This window comes from Protobothrops mucrosquamatus, unplaced genomic scaffold (assembly GCF_001527695.2).
Source record: "Protobothrops mucrosquamatus isolate PMUCROS unplaced genomic scaffold, P.Mucros_1.0 scaffold4324, whole genome shotgun sequence".
NCBI lineage: Eukaryota > Metazoa > Chordata > Lepidosauria > Squamata > Viperidae > Protobothrops > Protobothrops mucrosquamatus.
The window spans coordinates 24444-30639 of record NW_015390238.1 but is presented as its reverse complement, the minus strand read 5'-3'; the positions used below and the strand labels follow the sequence as shown (position 1 = coordinate 30639).

The 6196-nt window shown below is 48.0% G+C and overlaps 1 long non-coding RNA gene and 1 other non-coding gene across 2 annotated transcripts in view; both read right to left on the bottom strand.

The window, feature by feature from the left end:
* LOC107298847 overlaps nucleotides 1-382 on the bottom strand; it is a 2035-nt gene extending 1653 nt beyond the window's left edge. The window contains exon 1 of the long non-coding RNA XR_001549166.1: nucleotides 280-382. This is a non-coding gene — a long non-coding RNA (uncharacterized LOC107298847). The remainder of the gene's footprint in view (nucleotides 1-279) is intronic.
* A 1268-nt stretch (nucleotides 383-1650) lies between these two features.
* On the bottom strand, nucleotides 1651-1791 carry LOC114923536. Its single transcript, XR_003810662.1, has one exon. It is a non-coding gene; the product is annotated as a small nucleolar RNA SNORA9 (small nucleolar RNA).
* Between the last annotated feature and the right edge of the window lie 4405 nt (nucleotides 1792-6196).

Sequence of the window (6196 nt, the reverse complement as noted above, 5' to 3'; positions counted from 1 at the left end):
CCCGTCTCCTGGTGATTGGCCCAAAGTCACCCACCCGGCTTTCAGGCCTAAGGCGGGACTAGAACTCCTGTCTCCTGGTGATTGGTCAGTCACCCAGATGGGTTTCGTGAGAAAGGCGGGACTAGAACTCCCAGTCTCCTGGTGATTGGTCCAAAGTCACCTAGTCGGCCTTCCTGTCTAAGGCGGGACTAGAACTCCCCGTCTCCTGGTGATTGGCCCAAAGTTCACCTCTCTTAAAGCACGCCGGCTGGGGGATTCTGGGAGTTGCAGTCCACACACCTGTCAAGTCCGGGAAACATTGCTCTAATGCTTGGTAAGCCGGAGCTGGCTTGTCCGTCAAAGCTGGCTTGTCCGACGAACCATCTTAGGCGGGGAAAAAAAAGCTTCTTCAGAGAATCCCCATTCTGCCTTCATCCGGGATTGCGAGACACAAACTGAACAAACTCACAACCGGCTTCCGGGGTTGTGCGAAGAGAAGCCCCTGTAAGACCCTAGAAGACAAAAGACAGGGAAGATTTGAGATCTAGACGGATTCCTTTCTTTTCATCCTTTTTCTCTCCTCCTAGATACACCGGGTCCTCGTTTAGCGACCGACGTTATGAGGGCACCGGGCGAGCGGTACTTATGTGGGCACGACCACACACACACACACACACACAAAATCATGTCCAGATAGATGGTTTTCCTCTTAAAATGATTGGGTTAGGGACCATTTCCTTGTTTTTCAGTGCCGACGGTCACTAAAAGAAGCGTCGTAAAACGAGGACCACATCTCTCTGCATATTTGCCTATATTTCCTACAGTTTTTAAGGCTGCCTCCGTGGCTTGAATTTAAATGCAGCTTCTGGCAAACAAACTGCCTATTGGGGGGGGGAGTGACAAACAAACCGTCTCAAACAGTGACGGAATAATCACGACGTCTCGAGTTATGACCGTTAACGCCAGGCTCACTTCCCATCGTAAGTCAAGGACTCCCTCAATGCTCCAACCCTGGAAGTTTTTAAGAAGAGACTGGACAGCCATTTTGTCCGAAATGGGGTAGGGTTTCCTGCCTGAGCAGGGGGTTGGACTAGATGACCTCCAAGGTCCCTTCCAACTTTATTATTATTATTTTTGACCACTTCAAGACGCTGAGCAAAATTCAGGATCCATTCCCCCCCCCCCCGACCTCCCACCAGGCCTTTACCTGAAAAAGGAGCCGGACGGCCGGGGAGGATGGTAACCGGTGTCCCGAGCATCCCGAAGGCACCTCTTCCTTCAAGTGGACTAGCACCATGGTGAGGAAAGATGGCAGATTCTTCCTAAGCAGGAGAGAAATCTCAGTTATAGATGGGAGAAATAATTCCGGACTGATTTAGAGTCGTCCTCAACTTACACAACGATTCGTTTAGTGACCCGCGCGAAGTCACAATGCCAGCGGAAAAGCGACTTCCGAAAGTTTTTCGCACTCGCATTTCCCAAATCCGACTCGTATTTACGACGGTCACAGTGGTGACGCGATTCCTTCTAACAAGTCAACGGGAAAAGGCAGATTCACTTAACAACCGTGTTACTAATACGACGGTTGATTCACTTAGTAACGGTAGCAGGAATTTTGGGCTCAATTACCGTCGTACATTGAGGACTAGCGTCCTTTTTTAAAAAATATAATCTTGTCCGGGATTTCTATAACCTCTCCCCGAAAAAAAAGAGAGCGGGGGGAGGCCTCAAACCGTCCCGAGTTGCTTTTGCAAACACAACAGGAATGATCAGGGTCACGGACCAGACCCAGCCACGCTGGAAGGTTTGCGTCGTTGTCCGACCCGGGTGCGAATCCTACTCGAAGAGACGCTTGGGAGGGGGAGAAAATCTAATTCTACAAAAACGTCAGGGAGACAAAAAAAACGAGAAAAACAGCACAACAAATGCAAGTGTGTGGTGGCTTGGCATACACACCCTGGGGCTCAATTCTGGCCCACACAATTATTGTGGTATCGTTGTCAAGTTCTTTCTCCAAAAAGAAACAAGAATCAATTCAGATGAAATGATAGTAAATCTATGATTGACAAGCATTCATTTCGGGACTATTTGAAGTGAAAATGAGAGTGGGGAAAAAAAGTGACTTATGACTTGTCCTCGGATTTACGACCGTCGCAGTTAAATCCTCGGTTTAAAATCATTCATTTCGGGATTATTTGAAGTTAAAATGGGAGTGGAAAAAGTGACTTATGACCAGTCCCCAGACTTACGACCGTCGCAGATAATCCTTGATTGACAACTATTCATTTCGGGACTATTCGAAGTGAAAATGGGAGTGAAAAAAGCGACTTATGACGACTCCTCGGACGTACGACCGTCGCAGCTAATCCTTGGTTTAAAATCACTCATTTCGGGACTATTTGAAGTTAAAATGGCCGTGGGGAAAGCGACTTATGACTCTTATATATATATCTATATAATTTACACATATACCACATACATATACCACACACACACGTGCATTTCTGCATTCAAATCTGGTATAGGGTTTCCTGCCTGAGCAGGGGGTTGGACTAGATGACCGCCAAGGTCCCTTCCAACTTTATTATTATTATGAAGAGACTGGACAGCCATTTGTCGGAAACGGTATAGGGTTTCCTGCCTGAGCAGGGGGTTGGACTAGATGACCTCCAAGGTCCCTTCCAACTTTATTATTATTATGAAGAGACTGGACAGCCATTTGTCTGAAATGGTATAGGGTTTCCTGCCTGAGCAGGGGGTTGGACTAGATGACCTCCAAGGTCCCTTCCAACTTTATTATTATTATGAAGAGACTGGACAGCCATTTGTCTGAAATGGTATAGGGTTCCCTGCCTGAGCAGGGGGTTGGACTAGATGACCTCCTAGGTCCTTTCCAACTTTATTATTATTATTAAGAGACTGGACAGCCATTTGTCTGAAATGGTATAGGGTTTCCTGCCTGAGCAGGGGGTTAGACTAGATGACCTCCTAGGTCCCTTCCAACTTTATTATTATTATTATGAAGAGACTGGACAGCCATTTGTCTGAAATGGTATAGGGTTTCCTGCCTGAGCAGGGGGTTGGACTAGATGACCTCCTAGGTCCCTTCCAACTTTATTATTATTATTATGAAGAGACTGGACAGCCATTTGTCTGAAATGGTATAGGGTTTCCTGCCTGAGCAGGGGGTTAGACTAGATGACCTCCTAGGTCCCTTCCAACTTTATTATTAGACTGGACAGCCATTTGACTGAAATGGTATAGTTTCCTGAGGAGGGGGTTGGACTAGATGACCTCCTAGGTCCCCTCCAACTTTATTATGATTATTAGACTGGACAGCCATTTGTTTGAAACGGTATAGGGTTTCCTGCCTGAGCAGGGGGTGGGACTAGATGACCTCCAAGGTCTCTACCAGCTTTTTATTATTATTATTATTATTATTATTATTATTATTATAATTATATTATCCACCTAGGTAACAACACACTCTCACACCCAAAAAAACACAACACTGCACAGACGCTCTTCCCTGCTGCAGCCAAAGAGCGAACGAGTGGCTTCTAAGCCTTCTTTTTTTCTTTTACAGACTATCAAGTCACTAGTCCTCAGTGTGTTCTCTGCTGGCTCTCTCTCTCTCTTTCTTTCCCCCCCCCCGCCCCCGCCCACGTGGCCATCTGCCCGGGCTCCAGACAAGCAGCTCAACCAGGGCTCTTTTTCTGAGCTCGTGGACTTCAACTCCCAGAATTCCTAAGCAAGCACGGCTGGCTGAGGAATTCTGGGAGTTGAAGTCCACGAGCTCAGAAAAAGAGCCAAGTTTGAAAACCCCTGAAATCAAATCCCACGAGTTTGCAATCCGGCTGAGGCCATGGGCAATGGCGGCGCGTGGCCTGCTGGGGGTTGTAGTCCGGCGGCCTAAGCCCGGGCCAAGCGGCCTCGGAGCCGAGGTCGAAAGGCGCAATTTTTCCGGGGGGGAAGAGTCTCTCGCGCGGCCCCACCGGAGACTCACCCGCTTGGGGCTGCATCCAGGGCTACTCCGCTGCGGATGGAGGCGGATCCACGTTTGCAGGCCGCCCGGCAGCTCTTCTCGCCGTTTCTCCCTCGGCGCCCTTCCGTCGCTCCGCCCCTTCCGGTCATGTGACTTTGCCGCGTTCAATGGCCTTCTATTTTTTTTGTTTTCTACCGCTCTCAGGCGCCCGACGTCGGAATGGGCCCGGCAGCCAACCAATCAGGACTCGAGGAGGCGGGATCGAAAAGGAAGCATGGAACTAGTACTTCCGGGGTGACGTCCACGCGCTCAATGTGGTTCTGTTTTATCTCCAGCGCTCGTCGTCGGAATGAACCGGGCACCCAACCAATCAGGAAGCGAGGGGGGTGGGACCATGAGAGATAGTATAGACCCACTACTTCCGGTGTGACCCACCCGGCCTCAATGAGGTTCTAGTGCAGGGGGTCTTCAAACTTGGCCCTTTTATGTCTTGTGGACTCTAACTCCCAAAATTCCTCAGCCAGGCACACTGGCTGAGGAATTCTGGGAGTTGAAGTCCACAATTCATAAAAGGGCCACGTTTGAAGACCCCTGCCTTAAAGCATCCCGGCTGAGGAATTCTGGGAGTTGAAGTCTACCAGTCACAAAAGGGCCCAGTTTGAAGACCCCTGTTTTAAAGCATCCTGGCTGAGGAATTCTGGGAGTTGAAGTCCACCAGTCACAAAAGGGCCCAGTTTGAAGGCCCCTGTCTTAAAGCATCCTGGCTGAGGAATTCTGGGAGTTGAAGTCCCCAAGTCAACAAAGGGCCCAGTTTGAAGACCCCTGTCTTAAAGCGTCCTGGCTGAGGAATTCTGGGAGTTGAAGTACCATAAGTCACAAAAGGGCCCAGTTTGAAGACCCCTGCCTTAAAGCATCCCGGCTGAGGAATTCTGGGAGTTGAAGTCCATAAGTCACAAAAGGGCCCAGTTTGAAGACCCCTGCCTTAAAGCATCCCGGCTGAGGAATTCTGGGAGTTGAAGTCCACCAGTCTTAAAAGTGCCCAGATTGAAAACCCCTGTTTTAAAGCATCCTGGCTGAGGAATTCTGGGAGTTGAAGTCCACAAGTCATCAAATGGACCAATTTGAAGATCCCTGTCTTAAAGCATCCCGGCTGAGGAATTCTGGGAGTTGAAGTCCACAAATCGTAAAAGGACCATGTTTGAAGATCATGTTCTAAGTTTTTCTCCCGGGCTCAAATGTTCTTGTAGGTTTTTTTCCCCTGCCCTAAAGGCGCTCGAAGTCGGAATCAACCAGGAATCAGCCAATCATCATCCGAGGGGGCGGGTCCAAAAGAGGGAGTACGAATTTACTGCTTCCGGTCCGAGATTGTACTTAGTAAAATGCTCTTTTATTAGATGCTCCAACATTGGAAGTTTTTAAGAAGAGACTGGACAGCCATTTGTCTGAAATGGTATAGAGTTTCCTGCCTGAGCCGGGGGTTGGACTAGATGACCTCCAAGGTCCCTTCCAACTTTATTATTGTTGTTGTTATTGTGTTTGTTGTTGTTATTATTATTATTATTAGATGGAGAGATGCACAGACGGCAATAAAGAGCAGATGATTAAATATACCAATAATACATTTTATTGCGGTCACACCCCATAATAAAACATAATTTACTAGAACTCTAAGGAGTTTTAACGTCCTCTAAGGAACTACTCTAGTTTTTATACCACTGAACTATATTTTTCAGAGATCCTGGAGCACTGGGGAACTACCAGAGGACTGGAAAAGAGCTGATGTAGTTCCCATCTTCAAAAAAGGGGGGGGAAAGGACCCAGGAAATTACAGACCTATCAGCCTGACCTCAATACCTGGGAAGATTCTGGAAAAGATCATCAAACAAGGAATCAGCGAACACCTACAGGCAAACAAAGTCATTACTAAAAGCCAACACGGGTTTGTCAAAAACAGATCATGCCAGAGAAATCTTATTGCATTCTCTGACCAAGTGACAAAATTAGTGGACCAGAGGAATGCTGTGGATATAATTTACTTGGACTTCAGTAAGGCATTTGACAAAGTAGACCACAACCTACTACTCGAGAAGATAGAATAATGTGGATTAAACGGCATCACCACCAGATGGATCCGTAGCTGGCTGACCGGCCGTACTCAGCGTGTGGTCCTCAATGGAACCGCATCTACATGGAGGGAAGTATGTCGTGGGGTGCCCCAGGGCTCTGTTCTGG